Genomic DNA, 17548 nt, shown 5'->3' on the forward strand with positions numbered 1-17548 from the left:
AATTTCTGAAATAGTTATTGGGCTGCCCAAAATAGACTAAATTCCAGCAATCACTGAAATAGTTATTGGGCTGCCCAAAATAGACTAAATTCCAACAATCCCCCACCAGATCCCAGAGGCACACAGAAATTTGCCTTTGGTTCCAAAACACTTTTATATACCAGTACTACAGTGGAGACTGTTAAGTTGAACTTCCACCTAGAACTCTATGCTACACTAGTAAGCAACTTGAACAGTGGACTGGGCCTTGAACTGCAAGTTTTTTGCGAATCTAGCTTCACATAAAGCCTTGACCGATACGTGGCTACCGTGGGTCTTCCCCGCGGGTGGAGCTTATGCGTCATACTCCGTGATCTTTCATGAGTTTACTAGAGAGAACCCTACTCTCATAGATTGCGACGTTTGACAATCGGACTCATATAGGTGTGTTCTTCAAAAGATGTTCTGCAGGATAACATCTCTGCTTAAATAAGCCACTTAGAACACATTAAGATATACATCAACCTGCCATGCAGATAGGAAAGTATTGCATCTTCATGGAGTGGTATTGTGAATAGTAAGGATACTCTCCTCTCAGTTGACCAACAACTTGTCTTCCACATCTAATTCACGGGATCTCCGATCACAAAGAATAGGTTACCATTGTGAACAACTCATATTGTGGGTCTCATACCCATCTCCCTCGATGCATTATCTATCACATTACGTGATAGACCCTTGGTAAAAGGATCTGCCAGATTTTTAGACGTTTGGATATAATCCAACGCAATAACTCCGGAGTTTTTCATTTTCCTGACAGATTTTAACCTTCTCTGAACATGTCTTGATGACTTCATGTTATCATTTGAGCTGCTCACTTTCGTGATCACAGTTTGATTGTTGCAGTTCATAAGGACACCCGGTACAAGTTTCTCAACAACCGGCAAGTCATTCAAGAGCCGGCGAAGCCAATCTGCTTCAACCGTAGCTGTATCTAGTGCTGTGAGTTCTGCTTCCATTGTTGACCTCGTTAAGATGGTCTGCTTGCAAGACTTCCAAGAAACAGTGCCACCTCCATGAGTGAATACATAACCGCTCGTGGCCTTTATCTCATCAGCATCTGAGATTCAGTTTGAGTCACTATACCCTTCAAGCACCTTTGGATGCCCGGTGTAGTGAATTCCATAATTTGTAGTGCCTTTCAAATAACGCAAAACTCTCTCTAGAGCTTTCCAATGCACATCTCCTGGTTTTGAGGCAAACCGATTCAGTTTGCTAACAACAAAAGAGATGTCAGGTCTTGTAGCACTTGCTAAGTACATAAGCGAGCCAATAATCTGAGAATATTTCAATTGATCTCTAGCAATTCTTCGATTCTTTTGAAGTAACACACTCGCATCATATGGTGTTGGAGAGGGCTTGCAGTCACTATAGCCAAAGCGACTCAAGATCTTTTCCACATAGTGAGATTGAAGCAATGTAATCCCACCATCATCGTCTCTCAACAACTTGATGTTCAGAACGACATCAGCCACTCCTAAATCCTTCATCTCAAAACAACGAGATAGGAAATCCTTGACCTCCTTAATAACATTCAGATTTGTTCCGAAAATCAGTATGTCATCAACATACAAGCAAAGGATAACTCTCTCGCCCCCACCATGGCGATAGTACACACATTTGTCAGCTTCGTTTACAACAAAGCCTGCGGCTGTTAAAGTTCTTTCAAACTTCTCATGCCACTGTTTGGGTGCTTGCTTGAGTCCATACAAGGACTTTAGCAACTTGCACACTTTCCTTCCTGACCATCTAGTACAAACCCATCTGGTTGTTCCATATAAATTTCCTCGTCCAACTCTCCATTTAGGAAAGCAGTCTTAACATCCATTTGATGAACAAGAAGACCATGCGATGCAGCTAGTGAAAGTAGAACTCGAATAGTGGTCAGTCGAGCCACAGGTGAGTAAGTATCAAAGAAGTCTTCACCTTCCTTTTGGGTATAACCCTTAGCCACGAGCCGAGCCTTGTACTTCTCAATAGTACCATCAGGCCTAAGCTTCTTCTTGAATACCCATTTGCATCCTATAGGTTTGCACCCATAAGGATGCTCAGTTATCTCCCAGGTTTCATTCGCCAAGATGGAATCCATCTCGCTATGAACCGCTTCCTTCCAGTAGTCAGCATCTTCAGATGCATAGGCCTCTGAAATAGAACTGGGAGTGTCATCTATGAGATACAGAAGAAAATCATCACCAAAAGACTTTGCACTCCTCTGTCTCTTGCTCCTAGTAGGAACTTCATTGTTCTCCTCCACAGGACTTTCAAAGTGTTCCATCGAAATGGCAGGTTCGGTAATTGTAACTGGTTCCTGATTCGATGAACTAGGCATCTCCTGATTAGATGAGGTAGCCATATCCTTCATGGGAAAGATACCTTCAAAGAAAGTCGCATCATTCGACTCCATGATCGTTGAGGGAGTCCTGGATTAGGGGGTGTTCGGATAGCCGAACTATACCTTCAGCCGGACTCCTGGACTATGAAGATACAAGATTGAAGACTCTGTCCCGTGTCCGGAAGGGACTTTCCTTGGCGTGGAAGGCAAGCTTGGCGATACGGATGTTCAGATCTCCTACCATTGTAACCGACTCTATGTAACCCTAACCCTATCTGGTGTCTATATAAACCGGAGGGTTTTAGTCCGTAGGACAACATACACATCAACAATCATACCATAGGCTAGCTTCTAGGGTTTAGCCTCTCTGATCTCATGGTAGATCTACTCTTGTACTACCCATATCATCAATATTAATCAAGCAAGACGTAGGGTTTTACCTTCATTGAGAGGGCCCGAACCTGGGTAAAAACTTCGTGTCCCTTGCCTCCTGTTACCATCCGGCCTAGACGCACAGTTCGGGACCCCCTACCCGAGATCCGCCGGTTTTGACACCGACATTGGTGCTTTCATTGAGAGTTCCTCTGTGCCGTTGCCGTCAGGCCCGATGGCTCCTACGATCATCAATGGCGATGCAGTCCAGGGTGAGACCTTCCTCCCCGGACAGATCTTCGTCTTTGGCGGCTTCGCACTGCGGGCCAATTCACTTGGCCATCTAGAGCAGATCGAAAGCTACGCCCCTGGCCGTCAGGTCAGATTCGGAAGTTTAAACTACACGGCTGACATCCGCGGGGACTTGATCTTCGACGGATTCAAACCACTGCCGAGCGTGCCGCACTGTCATGACAAGCATGATCTAACTCTGCCGCCGAACGGTGCCCTGGAGGCCGCACCCGCACCGGCTCCGACCCTTAGTTCGGAGTCAACTGCGCCGATCGAGGATGGGCGGTTGGACACCACCTCGGGGGCTGCGATCCAAACGGCGATTGAGCCAAACACCAGCCCCGTACTCTGCGAGGCTCGTGACTCCAAGGATCCGGACTCCTCTCCGGACTCCGAACCCTCCGCGCCCCTGCCAGTCGAATCCGATTGGGCGCCGATCATGGAGTTCACTGCCGCAGACATCTTTCAACACTCACCTTTCGGCGATATCCTGAAGTCACTGAAGTCTCTCTCTTTATCAGGAGAGCCCTGGCCGGACTACGGTCAGCAAGATTGGGGTACGGACGATGAAGAAATTCAAAACCCACCCACCACCCACTTTGTAGCCACTGTCGACGACTTAACCGACATGCTCGACTTCGACTCCGAAGACATCGACGGTATGGACGCCGATGAAGGAGATGATGAAGAACCAGCGCCTACTAGGCCCTGGAAAGCCACCTCGTCGTATGACATATACATGGTGGACACCCAAAAAGAGGGAGATGGCGATGGAACAACGGAGGATGACCCCTCCAAGAAACAGCCCAAGCGCCGGCGTCAGCGGCGCCGCTCAAAATCCCGCCAAAACAAATACGGTGCTTCCAGCACAGGAGATAATAATACTCCAGAAAGTGCCGAGAAAACCCCCTCCAGCAAGATTTAGCACAGGAGGATGGAGAAACCAGCCCTCATGAGAGACGGCAGACAGAGAGGTCGAGGACGATAATTATATGCCTCCCTCCGAAGACGAGGCAAGCCTTGACAACGACGAATTCGTCGTGCCAGAGGATCCCGTCGAGCAAAAGCGTTTCCAACGCAGGCTTATGGCCACGGCAAGAAGCCTCAAGAAAAAACAGCAATAACTCAGAGCTGAAGTCCTTGCGGCCGAAGAGCATAAACTCGAACGCCCCTCCAAGAGTTACCAAAAGCGCAAGTTGCTACCCCGATTAGAGGAGGAAGCACTTGATGCGGCCGAAGGCCACCTCGTGGCCGCGACAGAGAGGCCTCCCGGCCCTCCACTCAAGCTGCACCCCGTACCAAGGCACGGGAATATGCGCCGGACTTACGAGACATGTTGGAGGACAAGGCAGGGCAAACACGATCGATCTATGGATCGTGTGGGCACCCCATGGCTCGAGACGGTAACCGTCATGCCAGCCATAAATTCGGCAGGGCCGAACGCAGTAGACAAAGCTCATTGGAGCTACGTCATGATATCGCCCAGTACAGAGGCGCCGCACACCCACTGTGCTTTACAGATGAAATAATGGATCATCAAATCCCCGAGGGTTTCAAACCTGTAAACATCGAATCATATGATGGTACAACAGGTCCTGCGGTATGGATCGAGGATTATCTCCTTCATATCCACATGGCCTGCGGTGATGATTTCCACGCCATCAAATACCTCCCACTCAAGCTTAAAGGACCAGCTCAGCATCGGCTCAACAGCTTGCCAACAGGATCAATCAGTTGTTGGGAGGACCTGGAAGCCGCATTCCTCGACAATTTCCAGGGCACTTATGTGCGACCCCCAGATGCCGATGACCTAAGTCACGTAATCCAGCAGCCAGAGGAATCGGCCAGACAATTCTGGACACGGTTCCTAACAAAGAAAAATCAAATAGTCGAGTGTCCGGTCGCTGAGGCCCTAGCAGCCTTCAAGCACAATATCCGTGACGAGTGGCTGGCCCGGCACCTCGGACAGGAAAAGCCGAAATCTATGGCAGCACTCACGACACTCATGACCCGCTTTTGCGCGGGAGAAGACATCTGGCTCGCTCGTAGCAACAATATGACCAAGAACCCTGGTAGTTCGAACACCAGTGACATTAGTGGCAGGTCACGTCGCAACAAGCAGAAGCGCCACATTAACGGCGACAATGCTGAGGATACGGCAGTTAATGCCGGATTCAGAGGCTCTAAATCCGGTCAGCGGAAGAAGCCATTCAAAAGGAATCCTAGGGGCCCGTCCATCTTGGACCGGATACTCGACCGCTTGTGCCAAATACATGGCACCCCCGAAAAGCCGGCCAATCACACCAATAGGGATTGTTGGGTGTTCAAGAAGGCAGGCAAGCTAAGCACCGACAATGAAGACAAGGGGCTGCATAGCGATGACGACGAGGAGCCTCGGCCGCCGAACAACGATGGACATAAGGGTTTTCCCCCACAAGTGCGGACGGTGAACATGATATACGCCACCCACATCCCCAAAAGGGAGCGGAAGCGCGCGTTAAGGGACGTATACGCGGTAGAGCCAGTCGCCCCAAAGTTCAACCCATGGTCCTCCTGCCCGATCACCTTTGATTGAAGAGACCATCCCACTAGCATCCGTCATGGCGGATTTGCTGCATTGGTTCTAGACCCAATTATTGACGGATTTCATCTCACTAGAGTCCTCATGGACGGTGGCAGGAGCCTGAACCTGCTTTACCAGGATACAGTGCGAAAAATGGGCATCGATCCCTCGAGGATTAAGCCCACCAAAACAACCTTTAAAGGCATAATACCAGGTGTAGAGGCCAACTGTACAGGCTCAGTCACACTTGAAGTGGTCTTCGGATCCCCGGATAATTTCTGAAGCGAGGAATTGATCTTCGACATAGTCCCATTCCGCAGTGGCTATCATGCACTGCTCGGACGAACCGCATTCGCCAAATTCAATGCGGTACCGCATTATGCATACCTTAAGCTCAAGATGCCAGGCCCTCGTGGAGTGATTACGGTCAATGGAAACACCGAACGCTCCCTCCGAACGGAGGAGCACACGGCGGCCCTTGCAGCGGAGGTACAAAGCAGCCTCTCCAGGCAGTTCTCCAGTCCGGCCATTAAACGTCCGTACACCGTCAAGCGCGCCCGGAGTAACCTACAACAAGACCGCCTGGCACGTTCCGAGCAGGCGTAGCAATGCGGCCCCAACCCCAACCCTCGCAAAAAGGCGACGCCAGTACTTCGCGTCCATAACTACGCTCTGGAAATACCATGGGCATAGGGGGAGGGGCACCATCACGGCACGCCCAAAACACGGCTTAAACTGCACTAGGGGCTGCCGATTTTTTACTTTTCTCTTACTTCCAGGACTCTACTCTTCGGAAGGCCTGTTCGGCAGTTCAATTACCGCACAAACGATGCAAGGACCAGGGAAGCAGACAAGCCATGACGCATTACGGAAATCCCAGGTGGTCTCTATCACGAGCAGTATACCTGTTTCGCATACTATTCCGCAGCTTGCCCCTGGAGCAGACATGTTAAATAGTCCAACTTTTCCTTTATCGCATTACTTGTATCGTTCTGCTTTGATCGCAGATATTTTTAATAAACAATGCATAGCTTTTGTCTATTTTTTGCCTTATCTTTTTATAAATAAATGTTCCTTAACGACATGTTGCACCCGTACAACTTGGTACGGCCAAAATATGCCAGGGGCTTTTAGCACCCCTCAATATGGTGTGAGAAGTCCGAACACTTTCACAAGTGCGGCACCCCGAACTTATAGCACTATATGCATCGGTTCCGAATCATGTCTTGGGTCAATAGTTGGGTTTGCCCGGCTCCTATGTTTTGGTGCCTTACGTTCCGCTATATCGGCTAAGGTAGCACTAGGAGCACCACTGCGATTGTGCCCCGGTTGAGCTGGGTCGAGCACCTCAGTGGAGAAAGCTAAAACTGACTGTCATGATGAAGCGAGAGCTGGTCGCTGTTCGAGAGGTCTTTCGAGTCCCTAAAGACTTATGCCGCTTAGGGCGAGGAGCCGGCTCTGTCCGGCCAAGGCGTGGATAGCGCCCCGAACTCGGTCTTCCGAATACTAGGGGCTTCGCCGAAATTTAAAATTATAGAATTCTATGGCTAAGTGAGAGTGTTCACGCATTATAGTCCGATTGCCTCATTCGTTGGGCTGAGCGCCTCCCTCGAAGGACCCAAATATGGGAAAAAGAGCGCCCAGGTTTATCCCCGCACACCCCAGCACTAGCGGCAAGGGGGCAGAAGCCGACGACTCGCCATCTCTCAGTATTGATAAACAGCCGCACAGAAGGTAATATTTTAAATTCAAGCAGCATTGCTTAGCGCATATGAACAAGTTTTCAGCGCACAGGACAAAACGAGCGAGTTTTACTCGAAAATTACATCCATGGTACATTCATCCGCCACAAGGCCGGCACCCTTCAAAACATCCTTATAATAATTCTCGGGCTTGCAATGCTCTTTCCCCGGCGGTGGCCAGTCCTTCACAAGCTTCTCCGCATCCAGCTTGTCCCAGTGCACCTTAGCACGGGCAAGGGCCCTACGGGCACCTTCAATGCAGACGGAGCGCTTGATGTCTTCAAGCCTCGAACAGGCCTCCACCAGCCGCCGCACCAGCCCGAAATAGCTCCCAGGCTGAGCCTCTCCAGGCCACAGCCGAACTATGAGGCCCTTCATGGCCTGTTCGGCCGCCTTGTGGAGCTCGATCAGTTGCTTCAGCTGGTCGCTCAGGGGCACAGGGTGTCTAGCCTCAGCGTACTGAGACCAGAACACCTTCTCTGTCGAGCTCCCCTCCTCGGCTCGATAGAATGCGGCAGCATCAGACACACTCCGGGGAAGATCCGCGAACGCGCCTGGAGAGCTCCGGATTCGGGTAAGTAACAAGTAACTCACGCTTATGTGTTTGCTTTGCATAACGAATGCCTTACCCGCTGCTATCTTCTTCACCTCATCCAACTCCTGGAGGGTCTTCTGGGATTCGGCCTTGGCAGACTTGGCACTTTCAATAGCCGCCGTGAGCTCGGACGCTCGCGTCCTTGAGTCACGCTCCAAACTCTCATGTTTTTCCATGAGAGCCTGGAGCTCTTGCCGCACCTTGCCAACCTCGGCCTCATACTTCTCCCGCTCGGTGTGCTCCAAGGCCGAATTCTTCTCGGCCTCGTCCAACGCTTGCTTAAGGGTCGCCACCTCAGACGTGGCCCCTACAATAGCCACGATAATCCTGTCATTTTTTGCAATTGCACCTTTTTATATATATATATTTTTAACAAGGTATTTCTTACCTTCATTGTCCTTGAGCTGCTTCTTGGCACGCTCGAGCTCTTGCTCGAACCTTTCGAGGTCCTGCTTTAGCGTGTCCACTTCCGCAGTCAGTGCGGCGGACGCAAGCAGGGTAGCCTGCACATGCATATTGACTCATTTTTATTAAACTCCTGCGAATTCTATTTGATCCTCTATTCGGCTTTTCTTCCCGAACGCCAAATAGAGCATCAGGGGCTACTGTCTATGCGGTACTATTATTTACACTTTCTTTACTTACCTCGAAGCCTGTCAAAAGGCTAGTACAAGCTTCAGTCAGTCCGTTTTTTGCGGACTGAACCTTCTGGACCACCACACTCATAATAGCGCGGTGCTCCTCGTTGATGGAGGCGCCTTGGAGCGCCTCCAGCATATTGTCCGGCGCCTCTGGTTGGACAGAGGCCGCCGGCATGGTGGACTTGCTCCTCTTGGAAGGAGGTCCCCCGCCGGACTCTGGAACCTTTGAAGGTTCCGGAGCGGTGTCCGGCCTAGAGCCGGACTTGGAGCCCTGGGGGGTTTCATCCCCTTTACTCCTGGAGTCCGGGAGGTCGCCTTGCGGCGCCTCCGGGACCACCTCCTCCCGGATTGGAACCTGTTGGGACAACACTTCGGTGTCGTCCGTAGGGCGGGGGGAGGAAGCCGTCGGAAGTGAGTTCATGTCCGACGAGTCCAGTGAGCCGCTCGACGACGCGTCGAGCCGGTCTTTGGGTGGGCTGCATAAACACATTCGACATAAGGGAAAGCCGTGCAATAAACGAATACTATGAATTACTTTGGTATCTGGATACTTACGATTTCGCCAGGGGCTTGGCCCTGGGCGCCCACTCCTCTCTGCCGTCGTCGGCGTCGGTGGAGTAATCCGGAGAAAGGGTTTTCCCCTTCTTGGACCCTTCGGCCTCCCCAGTTGGGGCGACCTTCCTTTTCTTCCCTTCCCCCGCTGGAGGGGGAGGGGTCTCTTCTTCCTCCTCCTCGTCTTCTTGGGAGGAGTGCGTCTTGGATTCGTTGGATGGTGAATCCGACACCTCCAGGCGCTGGGCACTCTTTCGAGTTCCCGCGGCCTTTTTGCGGCCTTCTTCTTCGGTACCACATAGGGTGCCGGAGCCAGCAGCTTCGCCAATTGAGCGTCCGCTGGGCCTTTGGGCAAAGGCGCCGGACAATCGATCCGTCTGGACTTCGCCTGCCAATCCTGTCAAAGGTAAGGGAGTTTAGATCCTGCACAGAGTTAAACTATGAAAAACTAGTGCCCTGTGAAAGGTACAAAAAACTTACCACGCTAGCATGACGCTGCGCGCTGAATCCGTGATCCTCAGTAGCGGATGAGGGAGCCTCGGCGCCTTTGAAAAGCACCTTCCAGGCATCTTCGTACGTCGTGTCGAAGTGCCTTTTCGGGGTTCGGTGCTGTGCCGGATTGAACTCCCACAGATTGAAGACCCGTTGTTGGCATGGGAGGACCAAGCGGATGAGCATAACCTGGACTATGTTGACAAGCCTGAGTTGCTTGTTCATCAGGGATTGGATGCATGTTTGTAGTCTGGTCACCTCCTTTTGGTTACCCCATGACAGGCCCGTCTCTTTCCAGGACGTGAGCCGCGTTGGGGGTCCGGACCGGAACTCGGGGGCTGCGACCCACTTAGGGTCGCATGGCTGGGTGCTGTAAAACCACCCCGACTGCCACCCCTTCAGGGTCTCCACAAAGGAGCCCTCGAGCCACAGGACGCTGGCCATTTTGCCAACCATGGCACCGCCGCACTCCGCCTGGCTACCGCGCACCACCTTCGGCTTGACATTGAAAGTCTTAAGCCATAGGACGAAATGGGGGCGGATGCGGAGGAACGCCTCGCACACGATGATGAACGCCGAGATGTTGAGGACGAAGTTCGGGGCCAGATCGTGAAAATCCAGGCCGTAGTAGAACATGAGCCCCCGGAAAAATGGATGCAGAGGGAAGCCTAGTCCGCGGAGGAAATGGGGGAGGAATACCACCCTCTCATGGGGCCTAGGAGTGGGGATGAGCTGCCCCTTTTCGGGAAGCCGGTGCGCGATATCGCTAGCCAGATATCCGGCCTTCCTCAGCTTTTTGATGTGTCCCTCCGTGACGGAGGAGACCATCCACTTGCCTCCCGCTCCGGACATGACTGGAGAAGGTTGAGGTGGTAGTGCGGACTTGGGCGCTGCAGCTCGAGTGCGCAAGAATGGATAGGCAAAGGGGGAAGAAGGCGTGGGTGAAAAGGTGGATCCTTATCCCCTTATATGGGTGGATGCAACTACGTGTCCCCACCAGCCTGGTAAAACTCGCTTATCTCCAAGCGCCGTAATCAATGGCGTGGTTGGGTTACCCACGCCCGTATTGATGAGAATCCCGGAATAAGGGGACACGATCTCTGCTTTAACAAGACGTGCCAAGGAAACCGCCTCACATAACGCGCTAAGATGGGACAGTAAAACGGTTCGAATAAAAGCTTGGCCGTGGTGTGATGTCACACTACGTAGTACGTCAGCAGATTAGATTTGTGTAAATATTATTCTCTCTATGGCAATATGTGGAAACTTATTTTGCAGAGCTGGGCACTATCTTTGTGTTCAAAATCTTCTATGAAGTACTTGGAGGAGGAACCCGCCTTGCAATGCCGAAGACAATCTGCCCGCCGGACTCGTCGTCATTGAAGCCTGGTTCAGGGGCTACTGAGGGAGTCCTGGATTAGGGGGTGTTCGGATAGCCGAACTATACCTTCAGCCGGACTCCTGGACTATGAAGATACAAGATTGAAGACTCCGTCCCGTGTCCGGAAGGGACTTTCCTTGGCGTGGAAGGCAAGCTTGGTGATACGGATGTTTAGATCTCCTACCATTGTAACCGACTCTATGTAACCCTAACCCTATCCGGTGTCTATATAAACCGGAGGGTTTTAGTCCGTAGGACAACATACACATCAACAATCATACCATAGGCTAGCTTCTAGGGTTTAGCCTCTCTGATCTCATGGTAGATCTACTCTTGTACTACCCATATCATCAATATTAATCAAGCAGGACGTAGGGTTTTACCTCCATCGAGAGGGCCCGAACCTGGGTAAAAACTTCATGTCCCTTGCCTCCTGTTACCATCCGGCCTAGACGCACAGTTCGGGACCCCCTACCCGAGATCCGCCGGTTTTGACACCGACAATCATACCGACATGTATGTTAGGTACCTCAGATTTTACAACCAAGAATGTATAGCCAATGCTATGAAAATCATAACCCAAGAAAACACAATCCACAGTCTTTGGTCCAAGCTTCCGCTTCTTTGGAATTGGAAAATTGACTTTCGCCAAACAACCCCATGTTCGTAGATAAGAGAGTTTTAACCTTTTCTTCTCCCATTCCTCGAATGTAGTTATCTCTTTGTTCTTTGTGGGAACTCGGTTTAGGACATGACATGAAGTCAATATCGCCTCCCCCCACCATGCCTTGGAGAGACCCGAAGTGTCTAACATGGCGTTAACCAAATCTGTTAGAGTACAGTTCTTTCTTTCGGCCACCCCATTTGACTGAGGTGAATAGGAGGAGTCCTCTCATGGATTATACCATGTTCCGCACAAAAAGCATCAAATTCATTGGAAAAATACTCTCCACCACGGTCGGACCTAAGCCTCTTGATTTTTTGATCAAGTTGGTTTTCCACTTCAGCTTTATAGATCTTGAAAAAGTTCAAAGCCTCATCCTTAGATTTCAGAAGATACACATGGCAGTATCTAGTGGAGTCATCAATTAACGTCATGAAATATTTCTTTCCACCTTTTGTCAACACACCATTCATTTCACGTAGATCTGAATGTATGAGCTCTAGTGGTGCAAGATTTCTTATTTCCACAGTCGTGTGAGACTTACGAGGTTGCTTAGCTTGCACACACACTTGACACTTAGATCCCTTGACGGTGGTGAAACTAGGGATTAAGTTCAACTTTGCTAGTCGCGACATGCAACCAAAGTTAACATGACAAAGACGTGAATGCCACACATTGAATTCACTATTGTTGCAAATATGATTAACAACTTTATTGCAAATGTCTGATAAGGATAAACGAAACAAGCCTCCTGACTCATAGACTTTACCAACAAAGGTTCCATACTTGGATATTACAAATTTATTCGACTCAAAGACAAGCTTGTAGCCATCTCTACACAGAAGAGATCCGCTAACAAGATTTTTATTGACGGAGGGGACATAATGCACGTTCTTCAGCCCCACGATCTTCCCCGAAGTAAACTTCAGATCGACCGTGCCAACACCACGAACAGAAGCACTTGAACCGTTGCCCATCAGCACGGTTGAAGTCCCTGCGGTCTGATAAGACGAAAACATGGAAATATCACCGCATACATGCACATTAGCACCCGTGTCAATCAACCAGTCAGGAGAATGACATACTGAAAGAATAGTGGGAAATATACCATACCCAGCATCCTTCATGTCAGTGTCTCCAATGACAACATTAGCGGTCTTGCCACCTTTCCCAGGATGACGCTTGTCATAGCGATTAGGGCAACTAGGAGCCCAATGATCAGGATCCCCACACACATGACAAGCACCTTTCTTCTTGCCATTCTCCTTCTTGAAGTTCGTGTGTTGCACAGCCTTGTTCTTCCCATCAAACTTTGCTTTTCCATCAAACTTGCCCTTGTTCTTGAACTTGTGGGGCTGGAAGTTCTGCTTCTGTACCACATTGGCACTAGATCCTCCCTCAATACCTCGAGCACGTGTGTCCTTTGCTCTCGCCTTTTCTTCCACATCAAGAGTGCCAATGAGATCCAGGACGGAAAAATCCTGCCTCTTATGCTTTAGCAAGGTAGCAAAGTTCCTCCATGAAGGAGGAAGCTTAGTGATGATACCTCCGGCAAGAAACTTGTCTGGTAGCATACAACTAAAGTGCTCAAGTTCTCTAGCAAATGACTGTATCTCATGAGCTTGCTCAACCACGGAGCGCTCTTCAGTCATCCTGTAATCATAGAATTGCTCCATGATGTATAGCTCAGTGCCAGCATCCGAGACCCCAAACTTGGCCTCGAGTGCATCCCACATATCTTTTCCATTATCAATTGACGCATAAGCATCAACTATGTTCTCACCAAGAACACTCAAGAGAGCAGCCTTAAACAGAGTATCGATTTTCTGAAAAGCTTGTGCCTGTTGAGCATCAAGCTCTCCTTCAGGTTTGCCGAGAGTGGCGTCATAGCAACTCATGGTTTGAAACCATAAGAGTGCTCTCACGCGCCACCTCTTATAGTGGATACCCTCAAACATAGGAGGTCTCATGGAAGCAGCAAAACAACTCGGGGTAAATTGCCTATAATAAGTTTTTTGGATTGTTGGAAATATGAGCAATTTACCGAATGATTTTATTAACAGAAATACTAGATAAAGCATGACTAATATAGTAGAGATAAAACAAGTCATGCGTTCGGACGGAGAGAAGGTAAAGAGCATCCACATATATGAACTTGAACTAAACACATCTAGAACAGATACTAGATGAAGTTGCATATATGAAGTAGAACCTAACACATGTAGGACGGAAAGTAGAGAAAAGAACTGTGTCATGACATCTAACAGAAATAGCAAGAACACATACGGGACAGCTGCAGTAGAAGTGCTGGACTTGGGGTCGGTGTCCTCGCCCGCCATGTCGTGGAGGAGGTCGTGGACGTCGGGGAAGAAGTCGTCGTCGGGGAAGTAGTCGTCGGCGACCGGATCGTCCGTGATGAAGTAGCCAGTAGTCGCGCTGAGCGCTCCCCAAAAATCTTATCACCCTTCTCCCGTACATGACTCAAAAGGTGTGGTTTCGGAGGTCTGCTGTCCCGACCTACGGTGCACGCCGCAAGCCGGGATGGGGAAGATCGTAGCAGCAACGCAGTGCTCAGGAACTTGTGGCGAGAGGAGGAAGAGGTTATGGTGCGCCTCTCTGGGAGGAGCGACATCCCTTTTATAGGCGCAAGAGAAGCAGGCGAGAGGGCAACAACGGGAGGCGAAACGAAGAGACAGAGACAAAGCGAACAGCCAGCAGCTGAAGGGCTGCACCGTTCGCATTCGAACTCCACTTTTGCAAAAAATCTTTTCAGTTTCCGTGTGACCTTTCGTATACCCGTAGTGCGTGGAAAAAATTTAGACATCGGCTTGGCTCATTCCCGCAACCCGCGTCGCGTCGTGACGAGGCGTGGCGTGGCGAGGCGGGCAGCGGAGGAGGAGCGCGCATGGATATCCCTCTTGTTCTCATGCTCGTACAAGTGGGGAAAGAACCTCCCTTATAAGGAGGTCCAACTCCCACTAAACTAGCAATGTGGGACTAAACTTTAGTAGTATCCCTTGCCTTGCACAAATGGGCTAAGTGGGCCTCTAGGATTTATTAGGAATTTCTGAAATAGTTATTGGGCTGCCCAAAATAGACTAAATTCCAGCAATCACTGAAATAGTTATTGGGCTGCCCAAAATAGACTAAATTCCAGCAACAATCACACTGAGTTCATAATGGCGGAAATGAAAGTCAATCCTAAGATAATAGTTCTTGATAAGGCTCCATCAACACCATGGGGAAACATGTTGAGTGGAGGCACGAGACCCTACACAGGACCAGTCTTCATAAAAGATACCCACAACATGATACGTTGCAGCCACTGGGTCAATACATTGAATGTACTGGCAAGACCCACACTTGTATAACAAGCCTATCGCACCTACATGCATCTTTGGAATAAGTGAAGTTAAAGGCTCTTCGCATAAAGCAATAGGTTTTATCCTAACTTTTTATATAGGTGGATCTACTCTATACATAGGACATACTACATCTCACAACAATTCGTAGTAATACTTGGGCCCACTGTGTCACATAGCAACCCTAGACTATCCCAACGGGTTAACCGATAGTCTCACACCATCATTGACACCAAGTGGCGGCCTATACCCATTTTTCAACCCATCAAATTTTAGTTTAGGAAAAGGTGACGAGATCGTCCACACGGTTCATGGTCAAGTTGCGCAAGTTGTCCATAACCGAGGACGCGGCTAATCATGATCGGCTTTTAAACACTCTACAAAGGTTTGGGTACTTTACCTGCGAGACCTGGTCGCACCCTTCTGCTACTAAACTCAACTTGTGAAGTAGTCAGGTAGACCACGACGAGACTTTTGGGAAGTGGTGGCCCGTATCCAAAGTTAGACCCAGTGCAACCAACACACCTACATCTATTGGTATACCGGACCAGGCTCCTACATCTTACTTGGTCAAGAGGAAGCCCATAGTGTCTCACAATTACACATGGAAGCTACTCAAGTTGGAACCCGCAATTCCTTTGATACTTGGGTGTCAGTCCCCAGCAAATACACAATCAGTGACCCAATCAATGTCAATCTGCCCAGATCGATTCATCAATTAAGTTGTTAATAGTAGCCATCCATATACTTTGTAACCTGTCAACTAGTGTAGTTACAATGTTGTCATAAATATAGCAGTTAAGCATCACTACACGATGGTCGCAAGGAAATGGGTAATGGAACCTAAGTTTTTGCTACTGGGTGTGGTGGAATAGCATAGCATAAGCTTAAACTCACACTCCCATCATGGCATACTACAATGATAGTAAAATACCGGGATTCATGATCAAAGTGAAACTTGCCTTGGCTGTTGTTGTAACTATGCACTCCTCCCAATATGAACGTTGCAAACAAACATATACAACACACATAAGACAATATTCATGCAAAAGGAAGACTTACATGAATAGTAAATAAGAGGCAAGCACACACATGCAAGGTGTATTTGGTTTAGTTCACGAACTGAAAAGAACTCGTGAATTAAAAAATCATGGTTTTAAAAAAATCAAGAATTTGAGAAAGTTCACGAAAATGGAAAAAGTTTCTGAATTTGAGAAACATCCACAAATTTGAAAGAAATTTGGGGATCTGGAAATGTTCGCGAAATTGAAAAAGTCTTGTGAATTCTAAAATTGTTTGTGATTTTCAAAAAGTTTACGAATTTGAAAACGAAAGGTCATGAAAAAATTAAATGAAAAACGGAAAACATAAGGAAGTGAAAGAGGAAAATGAAAAAGGAAGAAGGAAAAATAGAGAAGAACTGAAAGAAATAAATATCGCTCATCTCGGTTCGCTTAGTGGTTCATTGGTTCGATTGTCTTTCTTTAGAGCTCTATTGCTCAGTTGCACAATCTAGTAAAAAGACCAGCAAGCTATTCGTTCATGAAAAACTAAGCATTCGTGAACACATAGTAAATCGAGAATTTGAAGAGCAATGTTTGTGTGTAAGAAAAACTGTTTGTGAATCAAAAATTTATTAGTGAGTTAAAAAATTGTTTGCAGATTTGAAAAAAGTTCAGGAATTTGATAACTGTTCATTGATTTTCTTTAAATAATTTATAAAAATTGTGGATTTGAAAAGGTTCATAAATTCGGAAAACTTTCAAGAACTCCCAAAAAATTAACAAGTTTGAAAAAACTACATGGATTTGCAAAAGTTCATGAATTTGGAAATTGTTCACGTACTTGAAAAAAGTTCATAAATTCAAAAAATATAGAATGAAAATTTTTGTGAATTAAAAAATCATAAATTACAAAAATATTCATGGTTTTGAAATAAAAATAGGGGATTTTACAAAAGTTTACAAAATTGAAAAAGTACACAAACTTGAAAGTAGTTGATGATCTGGTAAAGGTTCACGAAATTGAAAAAGGTTCGTGATTTGAAAATTGTTCATGATTTTCAAAAAACTTGAAGAATTTAAGAAGAAAATTTGGTGAAAAATTAAATGAAAAGGGAAAACCAAAAAGAAGATAAGGAAAAATCCAGAAGAAAAAACCAGAGAAGAACCAAAAGAAAATACAGAAAAAAACAAAATAAGAACAAAAACCAGGAAAAAAACAAAGAAACTAATCCTGAATAATCAAAGAGAATCTACTTGAACAATCCCAAAAGTTGTGAAGGAAAAAAACATGGGCCAACCCATTAGAACCGACAAAGAGTTGTGTGTTAGTGTTGCATACAAAAAATGGCTACAATTAGTGCTATTGGCGGCAAATAACATTTTGCTTTGTTGAGAGCTCCTAACCAACACTTAAGGCACCACCGCCGCTCGTGTATCTCTATGGTGGGCCGCAGCCCAAATACCTGCTCGGTTCGGTCGGTGTCTGCCTGGTTTGGTTGCCTTTTTCTTACAGTGTCT

This window comes from Triticum urartu, chromosome 4 (genome assembly GCF_003073215.2).
Source record: "Triticum urartu cultivar G1812 chromosome 4, Tu2.1, whole genome shotgun sequence".
Taxonomy (NCBI): Eukaryota; Viridiplantae; Streptophyta; class Magnoliopsida; order Poales; family Poaceae; genus Triticum; species Triticum urartu.